Consider the following 12780-nt stretch of genomic DNA (forward strand, 5'->3'; position numbering starts at 1 on the left):
CTAATTCCCTATCCTTTGCTATGTTACTAGCTTGTAAACCTATTTCCTACAAATACTAAACCAAGGCCAAGTGTAAAGCACCAAATAAATCTAAAGAGTAAAACTAAAACACAAATAGTTGCCAATTTACAAGTCCCTAGCAACGGCGCCAAAAACTTGACAGTGCCCAAGTATACACACGTGTGTATGTGGTCTCACCAAGTAATATTATGGACTTAAGAAAATTCGAGTATTGATCCCACAAGGACTAGTTACAAACTCTATTCAATTCTAGTTTACTTATTGAGATTAACTTGATGCAAAGTGTTACCAAAAGAGAGTTTGATAGTTGTAAACTAAAATTAAACTAAACAGTGTGTAAAGTAAGGATTTCTGACAATTAATAGAGTAAAGCCCAGGGTTAAAACAATTAGAATAGTTATACTGTGCTATTGAACTTCATTCCTAAGATCGCTTATCTTAGTAGTTGATTCATAGAGTTTATAGTATGATCATGGTCTCCCAACCTCTAATCGTCTACCTAACTTAGATATTAAAACTGCATCATTGAGAAGGGATGTAATAATCCAATTAAGTGCGTAAAGCTATCATCCTACATGTGAACCAAGTAAGGCATCTAGGTACATCCCTGTCCTAATCGCTAATTTAAATTCCTTATTTCATAAAAGAATATGAACCTTACTTTATTCATCCCTATGTTCTATCTTCCTATTCCCCCTCTCGAGATCAAAAGGTTGATAATATATGTATTCTACGGGTGATAAATCCTTAAAATAGTTAAAATAAGGATGAACAAACAACCAAATATGATAAAAAATCAATACAAATTTGGTTCATAACGATAGCAAACATGTTCTTGGACTTAACCGGACTTAACCCCGAAGTGGGGGCGTTTAGCCACTAATCTACATAACCATAATCCAAATACTTGAATACATGATTAAATCTATTAAAAATCTAAAGTTAAAGAATATAAATCCTAATAAACGTGTGTAGAAGCCTCATGTCCAGTCCAAAGACGTCTAAAAGTGTTCAAGGTTAACTACAATAAGTCTTATTTATAAGAGAAAATGGTCTATTACCCCCCCCCCCCCCCCCCCCCCCCGCAAACTTTTGTCGAAATACCAACTACACATTCAACCTTTAAAGGTGACCTATTACCCCCCTGAATTATTTTAAAAATGAAATTATTACCCCCCCCCCCCCCAAACGCTGACATGGCAAGAGAGTGAGAACAAAAATAATTTATTAAAAATTTATTTTTAATATTTCTTTAAATAAATATATATAATTTTAATTATTTTTTTTCTTTCTTCTTCTTCATTTCTTCTTCTTCTTCCATTCTTCTTCTTCTTCTTCTTCTTCTTCTTCTTCTTCTTCTTCAATTTTTCTTCTTCTTTTTCAATGACATCCAAGAACTTATTAATGGCATTCTTATTCTTCTTCCATTCTTCTTCTTTAATTGTCCTTCTTCTTCTTCAATGGCATCCAAAAACTCATTAATGGAATTTCTTCTTCTTCCATTCTTTTTCTTCTTCTTCTTCTTCTTCTTCTTCTTCTTTTTCTTCTTCTTCAATGACATCCAAGAACTCATCAATGGCATTTCTTCTTCAACGGCATCCAAGAACTCAAATTATGTGAGACTGTTGAATCAATTTATATTGGGAAATTCGAATTAATTTCTGTGTTTAGAATCATTCCTTATCTTCCCAAAAATTGATTGACATTGGGAATTTTGAAATTCATCCAAAAAAATAAAGTTGCCAGAATTTTGAATTTTTCGATGCCGTTATTGTCCAACGGCATTTCACCATTGAAACTGCACCATTAAAGGTGGCGACATTTTGTGAAAATTAAATATTTTTTGGACATTAATTGTCGATTTTATTTTGATAAGATTACCTATTATGTGAATTCCATATGATTCATTATGCCATTGAAGAAGAAGAAGAAGAAGAAGAAGAAGAAGAAGAAGAAGAAAGAGGCATATGATGTGGAATTAAATTTTTATAGTAAAAAAAGTAATATTACATGGAATTGTGTGGCATGACACATGGCAGCGCGTGCATCACACCCACATTCCAAATGACTGGTTGTCAATTTTTGGGAGAGGGGTTAATAATTCCACTTTAAAATAGTTTGGAGGTAATAATTTCATTTTAAAATAGTTCAGGGGGGGTAATAGGTCACCTTTAAAGGTTGAGTGTGCAGTTGGGATTTTGACTAAAGGTTTGGGGGGGAGGGGTAATAGATCATTTTCTCTATTTATAATAAACCAAGTCTTGGCTGTGTGTGGGATTTGCTCCGCGTTGCTTTGCTTATATCATGGGAAGATCTCCGTGGTGCCTTGAAAATTGAGTGGAATAAGTATTTCTAGGAGTTGCATATCACATGGAGTGAGGTTCGCAAGGTGGATAATTCACATGGGCTCATTGGAATTGGCCTCTCGAAATTCAACTAAGTCTTTTATTTTCCTCTTCCATCCCTTTCTTTTTGGTGTTGTTTTCCTTTAGTTTAAATCTTGTATTTCATAAAAATATCATCAAAACCAAATCACCAAGAATCCTACATGATAAAACATCAAATATTAGAGCTCAAAACAACGCAATATCCATAACATTGGACTAAAGACACGAGCTAAGACGAGGCTAGTCCACATTGATCTTCAACTTATTGTTCTGACTCTTGACTTAATCCAATTGAACTTTTTACATTGCAAACAAGTTTTTCCATATATAATTACACAATAATAACCTTAGTAATTCAATACACCCACTAGAATCCATTGAAATCAACTAGAACAACACCTAGCTCACGCTAGTAAATCTATTTTTCACGTCTAGACTCTAAATGATAAATTTGAACCAAAACTTGTTTGAAAACACCTTTTCACCTTGTAAACACACACTTGAACACTTAGATTCTTATTTATATCATCATCAACACATAAATCACAAGAATTACCCTCAAATAAGGCCAAATAGTCCAAGATAGCAACACTAAGGTGCATAAATACACCCAACATCAAACAACCTGGAACATGGTAAAACATTAATAAATTCAAAAAATTCTAGGTAACAGAACTTATTGACCCACCCATGAAGGTCATAAGTCCCACTCCAACCAGTAAGTTGTGCAATAAGTGTTAGAAAGAAATTTTAAGGATTTTAAGGCCTCTAAACTTTTACTTATAAACCTACTTATAGGGTCCTAAGTACCACCTACGACCTCATAAGTGGTGTCATAAGTGTTAGAACATAAATTTAGAGAATTGGAAAGTTTCCACAATTTTGGGTCATTTTCGACCTGCCACCTACGGGCCATAGGTGTCGCCTATGGGCCGTAGTGGTTCCATAGGTGCCCAAAATTTTGGGCTTGAGTTTTTTCTAAAAATCTAGGCTGGCCAAGAAGGACCCAACCCAAAACTGATCTCCTATGGTTATTTAAGCGACTTAACCCAGTTCTGAAGCCCCATTAAACTCAAAATTTCTAACTCTCCCTCAAATTCAAACTTTCCAACTTATCTTACACTTTATATAAGGCAAGACTCTACTTTGTCTCAGTACCAACATGTTTAATTGTACGTATTATGCATTCAAACTAGGACTTTTCTTCATCTATTCAATCTTTACTACCATCTCTTGAAATCAAAGGTAAAATTCTTGGCTACTCATAGTAGTATCTTATGCTAAATTTGAAATAAGTAATTTGTTATGTTTTATTGCTTGTAAAATATTTAGTAATCAACAAACTTGTGCATATAATCATAGAATTAGCCTAAAATCTAAAATTGGTGCATTATTCTTGAACAAATTCTTCGTGATCATGCCCTAAGTAGAAGTAAAAGTTGAAAGGGTTGAGGAAAACCAAAAGTATTGCATGTCATGTTTGTGTTTAAAATTTGATCCAAGTTGTATGTGAGAAAATTGGACTTGCTTGGGATGAGTGCATTTCATAGGGATGTAAGATTTAGGAAAAATTCAAAGTTTAAGACTTTTGATATTTTCTTCAAGTTTTGCAATCCCTTACTTTCTTTCAGGCATTAACACTTGCTTTTTCAGGTACTAAGGCACCAAAGTCTTTAATGAAGAGGGCCAGAAAGTCAAGATATTGGGATAAATCTATTGAGAATAGTGGCTTGGTAAAGGAGTACCTGGTTATCCCGGATAGACCAACAGCCCTACGAACTAGGAGCCAGAGATAGGCTACAACTGAGGCCATTATTGTATCCACACTTGGCATTTAGCTACCAGCATGGACATAGTGGGATATTGTCCCACATATATACAAGTTGGAGCCCAAGAAACCTCAACCATATAAGTTCCTAGATCGAAGATGAAGTTGGCCAGGACTTTACCCCTACACACTACCAAATCTGAGAAGGGAGAGGAAGCTTTTGAGGAGGAGGGTGAGTTTAATTCAGCATAGTAGGAGACTACATAAGACCCCCAATTTGAGAAGGAGTTATAGGATGAGTCCGTAGCAACAGCTATAAAGTCAGCATCAACAGTACCCTAGTCTGAGGAAGGTATAGCTCAGGTATTACATCAGGTGCCCTCATCTCCAGCATTATCCATAGAGCTTTCGGCATAGGATCCCCATCCTCTCAGTCTACCATAGGTATCATATGAGTCTACACATACCTCAATTATACTAATAGCTAAGGTAAACCTGAGGTGGTGTGTGGCAACGATGTAAGTAATTTATAAGTGGGACAGTTTTATCATTGATACAAGTCGACCTATGAGGTCAATATGGGATGATAGTAGGATTGAGTTATCAGGGATAGCAAAGGTACCAAACCTTTGGGATGCATTTAATTGATACCTATTTGGGTGGATAACTAGACCCTAGGGTTCTTACAACTAGACGGTGTTCCATAAGTTTTATGCATCTTATGCCACCATAGTTTCCTTGATAACACCTAGAGGTGGTAGAGGTACAACACATACCCAGCTAGATTCCACTTTTTTAAGAGGGGTTCAGGTTGATCTTTTAGTGGCGACTATCCATTGTGTTCTTTTTGGACCTAATTTTGTAGCCTCGGTATTTACTGTTGAGTTTGACTATAGAGTGAGTTTTATATAGGACAGATACTCAATGAGATAAGTTGAGTATGGGAAACAGAGGATAGATTTGGTGAGATGGATTGCCAACTATATTTCTGATTTGGGAGGTGATGCCCTCTGGATTGAGGGAAAGAAAAAGATTAAGAATGTGACACTGAATTTTGCCACAAGGTTCTGGTAGATTATGTTTTGTTTTTATCTATGTCCAACTTCTATACATAATCGATTGACATGGGATTAAGCTGCATTGATTGTGAGCTTGATAGCAGGTATTGAGATCGATTTTATAGAGGTTATCAGGTATGAGTTACATGATCGAGTATTTGGGATGCCCTTTCCTTGCATTTTTAGTAGTTATGTAACTAGGCTGGAGTCCCTAAGATACCAGATGTTAATAGGATATTATAGGTTACGAGCATTGCACAAATAAGTATGATTATGGATTCGATAAACCTGATCCTTGCCTAGAGAGCTCGTATATCTCTGACAGTAATTTTAGCCCAGTTTGAGGGGCCTCAGTTCTGGCAGAGCATATTGATAAGCTGGAGATGGATGTTGATTATGTGGGTGGGAATATTGAGTTTGAGATAAGTAAATAATATGTCTGAGAGGAGTACTCATGAAGAGGGCCCCCCAGCTATTTCTACTTCAACACTGCATCCACTTTTAAGATGGTAAAGGCATCTTCTGTGCCCCCTCATCCCTTTACTATAAATCTATCCAAAGGCTTGATAATAGTGCCATAAGAGTTTTTACAGCTCTTAATAGAGTGCTAGAAGGTGACTGATACCTGACTTAAGAATATGGAGACCAAACTTGCATCTTTTTATAGAAAGATTCGGCCTTGGTTTTGGAAGACATTAAAGACTATTGAGACCAGGATATAGACTGCACTCCAAGATGAGATGATAGAGTTCACTACTGGGTTGCATGCCCATATTTATGCTTTTGAGAGCTGAGTATCGGCTCAGTTCGATGATATAGAGGCTCCTGACGTAGGTAAGATTTGAAAGGAGGTCGCTATACTACGAGTAGAGGTGCTCTTTTTTAATGATAGCTTGATTCTAGTTATCCCTTCAGTTATTCCTTATTTTGCTTATTTGATGTCTCTATGTGGTCCTAGGTATTTTTATTTATTTACTGAAGATAATTCAATCCCAGGTATTGGGAATAAGGGAGCTATGATGGAGGACCTATAGGACCCCTCTATTCTATTTGATCAGACCCGGAAATAGGCCACCCATGATTCTAAGACATCTGCAGTAGTTGATGCGGTGCAATAAGATAAGATTATAATGGGTATGTCTTTTATTAGTGCACTTCCCCCATATGTAGAGATACCCCTTGAAGGGGATAAGTATGATATAGGTACCTAGTGCGTCCTAGGTATGTCCTCATTCACTTTGTTTACATTATTGTCATACACCAGAGATAGTACATAGTATTTTAGTTGGGTGGGATATACCATAGTAGTTGAGGGTTTTTGTTGCCGTGCTTTTTTTCTTGTCGGCTATGGTATGATTGTAGAATCAGCATGTCTAGGAAATTATGTGTCATATTGTGTTTTGTTTTGTTTTGCATTGTGTTTTTGTGTACCTAGGAGAAGAATGAATATCTAAGGCCGTTGATGTGTTTTGTTTTGATTTTTGAGAAAAATGATACCCCTCTAAAAAATTTTATTTTTGAACTATGTGATATGTATATATGTGTGACAATTGTGAAACTCGTTATGGCATTAGAATTAGGGACATAATATTCATATCTAACATTTGCAAGAATTGGATAGGTAGTATCTTGTAATGCAACCATGTGCCATCTGTGTGTAAGATACTTACTTTTTCCCTTTGTGTGTTGAATTCAGAACTTGCCCGATTATTCTTGCCTAGGTTATAGGATAGTCGGTTAGGAAAGATCATAGGTTGTTCTTGAAATAAGTCCAATTTTAGCCTAAATGACCTTTCAAAAATGAATAAGTATCCCTTGATCCCTATGTTGCGTCTATAGAGACTTTTTTCTTGTTTCACCTTTCACCTTCCTATTTTTGTTACAATGAACTTATTTTGGCCCTGTCCCTCCTTGAATATTATGTACCTCAACTCAGGAAAATCATCTAAGTTGAGGGTAGCTATCATAGGGGTGCGTAATATGAATTAGGTATGACTAAGGGTAAATAAGAAAAAAAGAAAGTAGGGCTAGGTGTGGTAGAAAAGATAGAAAATAAAAGAAAAAAAAGAATAAAAGAAACCCTAACAACCTGAATGTGCAATAAAATAATAAAAAGAGAGAAATAAGGGTGGAACAAAATAAAAATGGTTGATAAGTGGACCCAAAAATTAAGTGTAGTGCTAAAAAGGATTAATTAGCCAATAAATTTTCCTATGCAATATACTAGCCCCCAAGCCTACATTACAAATCGAGTAAAGTTTTATAGTGATCCTAAGCCGACCGTCTGAAAGATAAGGTAAAGAAAATAAGGGCAAGCCTATGGTATTCTATGCACATTTTTAGAACCTCTTTATGAGTGTGAGCGTCTTGTGATCATCCATACATTAACATACATGATTCCATCATGTGGTGGTACTTCTTTAATTTATTGTAAGGGTACTGGATTGTATTGCTAGCTGCTTATTTGTTTGGGTAGTATAACTTATACATATGCATAATTGTTTGTTGCTAATGTAATTCCATATCTTGATTCCCTTGTATCACATTGTTGTGTTGCATTGATACACACAGACTATTTAAAAATAGGAGGGGGTAATGTCTTGAGCTTAAAGTTGATGATTGACTGCCATAGATATTTTAGGATTCTCTTAGTTAACTGTCGTTGTGTTGTTTAGTTGTATTTTGTTCCCTAAGGATATGTAGATGTTCTAAGTTGAGGGTGTTGATGTGCTATGGTTTCATAGCACTTTCGATGCTTAAAACTATGAAAATATGTTGGTACTTAGGTCATTTTATGTTATGTTTTGTAGGAAAATAGGTTCTGGAAGCTAACCAAGAGAAAAGAAGTGAAAATTGAAGTTTTGGACCACCTAGTTGGGCACCTACTGCCCATAGGTACTACCAATATGGCGTAGGTGCTAGAACAAGTGTCAGAGAGCTGAGAAATAGTGATTCTGAAGTTGTAAGAAATGATCCTGTCACCTACGATGGAAACCTATGACCCATATGTTCCACCTACGGTCCATATATTCCAGTCCAAGTTTTAGAGAGTTAAAGTTTTTAGATATTCAGTAGGAGTTTAGGAGTCTGGCTCCTACGTTGAGCCATCTATGGCCCGTAGGTGCCACCTATCGCTCGTAAGTGGCTCCGTAGGTGGCCACCAACTCCAATTTTCCTCTTTTATTTTATGTTGGTTTGCTAGGGTTTCCATGTATTCTATGAATACCCTGATGACATTTTTTCGTTACTTTATGCACTCTAATCATTTAAAAAAATATTTTTGATTTAGAGATTAAATTTTGATCTTGGAATTGTTATGTTCTTGATTTTGGTTGATATATTAATTCGAGACTTCGGGTTTTCATTATAAATTAGTGTGAGATTGATTTAATTCTTTCAATTATGAATTCCTTGGATTGTCTCACAATGGTAAGCGGCTAATTCCCTTAGCTAGGGTTATGGGAACCCTGGTGAATTAACAAAATAGAGAAAGTGCATTGTTGTTCCAAACCAATATTCTTGCATGTATTGTGATCATCTTCAATTTAATAGTTTTCTTAGCGGTTGCAAATAGTAAGAACCCGTTTGTATTCACTACTTACTTTAAAAGAGAAGTAGAAATTTGGAAAAGAAGATCACAATAGTAATTTGAATTTAATTATTGATATAAGCTAATCAGATTCATATACTTAAGATAATTATCTTCATCTAACTAATCAGATTCATATAGTTTTTAAATCGCTTAAATGATTCTTATGACTAAGCTAGAAGGCAAAATTACTGATAGGTGTATAGACACATAATTTTGTCCCTCCCGAGAGTGTATTTTTATACATTTACCCTTACTTTACCATAGACCTTCACCTACGTGGTAAATTTCACACAATAATAAATCCAACAAATTCTTAATAACTTTTAACACCTCATCCTAACAAAATAACAACCTACCATAACAAATTTGACACATCACACCCCTATTCCTACCCCTACCCCTACCTCACTACCCTACCCCTATACCCACATACCCCCTACCCCTTGCCCTTACACAGTTTTTCCTAGTTTGTTTCCCATAACAGAATACATACTCATAGACACACATACGTCAATACACACAACACACATTCATCCACCATATAAAGAGAGCACATGCCAGCAATACTCATAAGACATTCTTTAACAATCAATTACACATAGGCGCACTCTATACACACAGAAATAAAAAAATACTCTACACAATTCATCTTTTTCTCCACGTATACGCACATAAAAACATCACTCGATCCACACTTACACACAGATTAAGGAAAAAAGAGTGAGGGATTAGAACCACCACTCACCGTCAGAATAGAAAAACTCACAAAAATGGCAAACAGATAAAAATAAAAGAGAATTGAGTAGAAAACAATAGCTAGAGAGGAAAAATACATGAGCAAAAAAGGGGGTTCAATGTGTGAGAGAGTTTTGAGCGAGAGAGAAGAGTGAAACAATGACGGCTGGCTATTCCGATAAATTTTTGCTGACAAATGCCATTGTCGCCTAAAATTGGAGTTGTTCTCCATCTTTCATCACTATTTGAGCTAGTCGGAGCTCCGATGAAACAAAAACAGTTAACCTAGCCTTGATTCTGATGAGTTCCATTTAATCTTAAGTCAAAATCTATAATTTAGGGTCGTATTGAGGTTCCCAACTGGTTTTTATATCTATTCGGGGTTAAATTGGACATCGAGTTAGGTTTTTTTCAAAGTTGGGTAAATTCGAGATTCTGAATTCATAAAGCTCCTTCGTTTAATTGAATAAAAGACATATTAAGTTACATTCTTCATCTTATTCTCAATTAATTTTTAATTGTGCGATACTTTGTGTGGTAAATTCATGGTATGTGGCTCTTATTTTCGTTAATTTTGATATGTTTGGTTCTTCGTATTGATTGTTTGAATTGAATAATTGAAATGATTTAAACTCAACTGGAAATAAGCAGGATGGGAATTGAAAGTTGATAAAGTGAATATTGCTGTTTTGATTTATTGATGTTATTGATTGTGATAGTGTCATTATAGGTCGAGCTGGGTAGGCAAACAGTAGTCTCGAGTAGGTAAATTTAAAACTTGTGGATTATGGAATGTTTGAAATAGTTGTTGAATGGTTTTTTTTACCTCATTTGGATCAATTGTATTCATTTGATGGGGAATGCCTCAACTAAAATATATTTATTCATTGGGGAATGCCTCGAAGTATCATATACACAAAAGAGGTTCGTGATCAAGAATAGAGGAATTGGGAGGAGCATAGTTTAGGATTAGTGTAGGTTAGCGTAGGTTTACATTTCAGTACCTTTCTATTGTTAGGTCTGTAATAAATTGGACTGGACATTATTTTTTAGACTTTTTACTGTTTTATTGCTTGTTTTCGTATGTTATGTGTTTTTTTTGGTTTATACATTTTATAGTATCGTAAAGCCAATGTACTTCACGAAGCGACCGGGGTCGAATAACGGGATCGATGGGTTCCTAACACCTTCCCTTCAGTCAACAGAATTCCTAAACTGGAATCTTTATTTGTGGACCAATTTTAAAGAGTCAAATTTTTTTAGAAAAGGATTTTCAAAGGTGACTTGGCACACCCGATTTATGCTAAGTGGAAACTCTGAGTTCAAATGAAAAAGAATCCTTTTCAAAACAATTTTCATCTTTTGTCACTCAATAATAAAATCCTTTTCAAACTTAAAATCTACCTTTTTGATGAAAAAATGATGTGACAGCTTTGGCGACTCTGCTAAAGATTTTTAAGAATTTGAGATTATTTTTGAGTTGTATCGGCTTAGCTTGAAACTATAGGTGTATAAACATTCTGTTATTGGTTGTGTTATTGTTTTCTCATTGTTGGATGCGTATGTGCTACGTGTTTACAGTTCTCTTGTGTGTTATCGCTTTATATATGGCATCATATGCATTACCCCGAGTACATTCGTTCGCAACAAGTCTCGGAGTACATATCATGTAAACAACCTCTAGTTGAGTCATCTTTATTTTAGGAGGGGGAGCCGTCGGATGTATGGAGTAGATGGAAAGCTGTCGCAGCCACTATCGACCATAAACTCCACCAAACAACCTTGTTAGTAAACTCCAACCTAGGTCAGCCTTTAGGTCATGCTTATCTGCATCATATTGAGACCTAGCAGGACCCACTTGGTCCTTTGTAGGAAACTCACCCCTAAAGCATTCCTAGTCCTAGTTGTTGCATCTTTGAGGATAACAGGGTCATTTGATGGACTGAATTGGGGAAAAGCATGTAATAGAATTAAAAGAAGGCCTGTTTGAAAGAAAAAAAGTGAGTCAACAAAGAGCTTCATAGTTTTTTAGAGTTTTTTATGGCTTGTGTTCTTCACAATCCAAAAATTTCAAAAAGATTTTTTTATGATTTGCACTTATGTTTCAAAAAATCAAAAACATCAAAAAGATTTTTCTTTTATTTTTTTAGTAAGCGTTCACAATTCAAAAACTCCAAAAATATTATTTTCAATAGGAGCTTTTTATAAACGGAAAATTCAAAAAATGTTAGAAGTTTTGTTTATTTCATAGAACGAAAATACTAAAAAGATTTTTCTTTCACAGTTCTTGGTGTCATTTTTATGTGAAGGGTCAAATTGAAAACTCAAAAGAGATTTATTGAAGTTTTTCATCATCATTCCTTGTTGTGTCTCTTAAGTCATGGTTCAATCTATCCGTTATTATTTCATAGTCCAATCTAGATGAATTACGCACACCTGATTCTCCTCTTTTGGAAGTGAGATATGTAGGCAGCCCTTCTAGGGTTCGGTGATCTTATTTCAAAAATGCAAAAAAGATTTTCTTCACTCTTCATTTAGAGTAGATGTCATATACATCTTTAAAAGAAAACTACAAAAAAAAATTAATATCTTTAAGTTTCATTTTCATATGAAATTCAAAATCGAAAACGCAAAAAGATTTTTCTTTGGTAATCATAGTTTCATTTTGTATAGGAATTTTAAATTTGAAAAAAAAAAAGAAAAAAAAATAAATATTTTTGTCCATTTTTTTGACAATTTGTTTTTTTTATTTTTTCTTGAAGTTTCAAAAAAATGAAAAAAGAAGAGTTTGATTGGTCATGTTGTGCCAAAAATTTATGAACTACACACATCTGATTCTCCTATCTCGAAAGTGAGATACGTAGGCACCCTTCTTGGGTTCGGTGATCTTTTCAAAAGACAAATAAAAAGGTTTTGAGAAAGTGCTGAACTCTAATGCATTTGATATCACTTGTTCAATTAGTTTAAGGTGATTGGTTTGTGGCATTTTGGCTGGTCCTCCATATTGCATCAAGTCGAAGAGAAAGTTATGGCCAACAAGGATACTGATGTTGTTGTCACTAATCATATTGGGAGTTCTAGGAATTAAAATTTAGAAGCTAATGAAAAGATTCGGAAATTAAGGTAGCAAATGATAGAAATGTTTTGAGCTTGGGCTAATGGGTTGCCGCATCCTCTATTTCTCATTGATAATCTGGAATATCTTTCTAGCTTGCATCC

The sequence above is a fragment of the Capsicum annuum genome, chromosome 3 (genome assembly GCF_002878395.1).
Source record: "Capsicum annuum cultivar UCD-10X-F1 chromosome 3, UCD10Xv1.1, whole genome shotgun sequence".
In the NCBI taxonomy this organism is placed as follows: domain Eukaryota; kingdom Viridiplantae; phylum Streptophyta; class Magnoliopsida; order Solanales; family Solanaceae; genus Capsicum; species Capsicum annuum.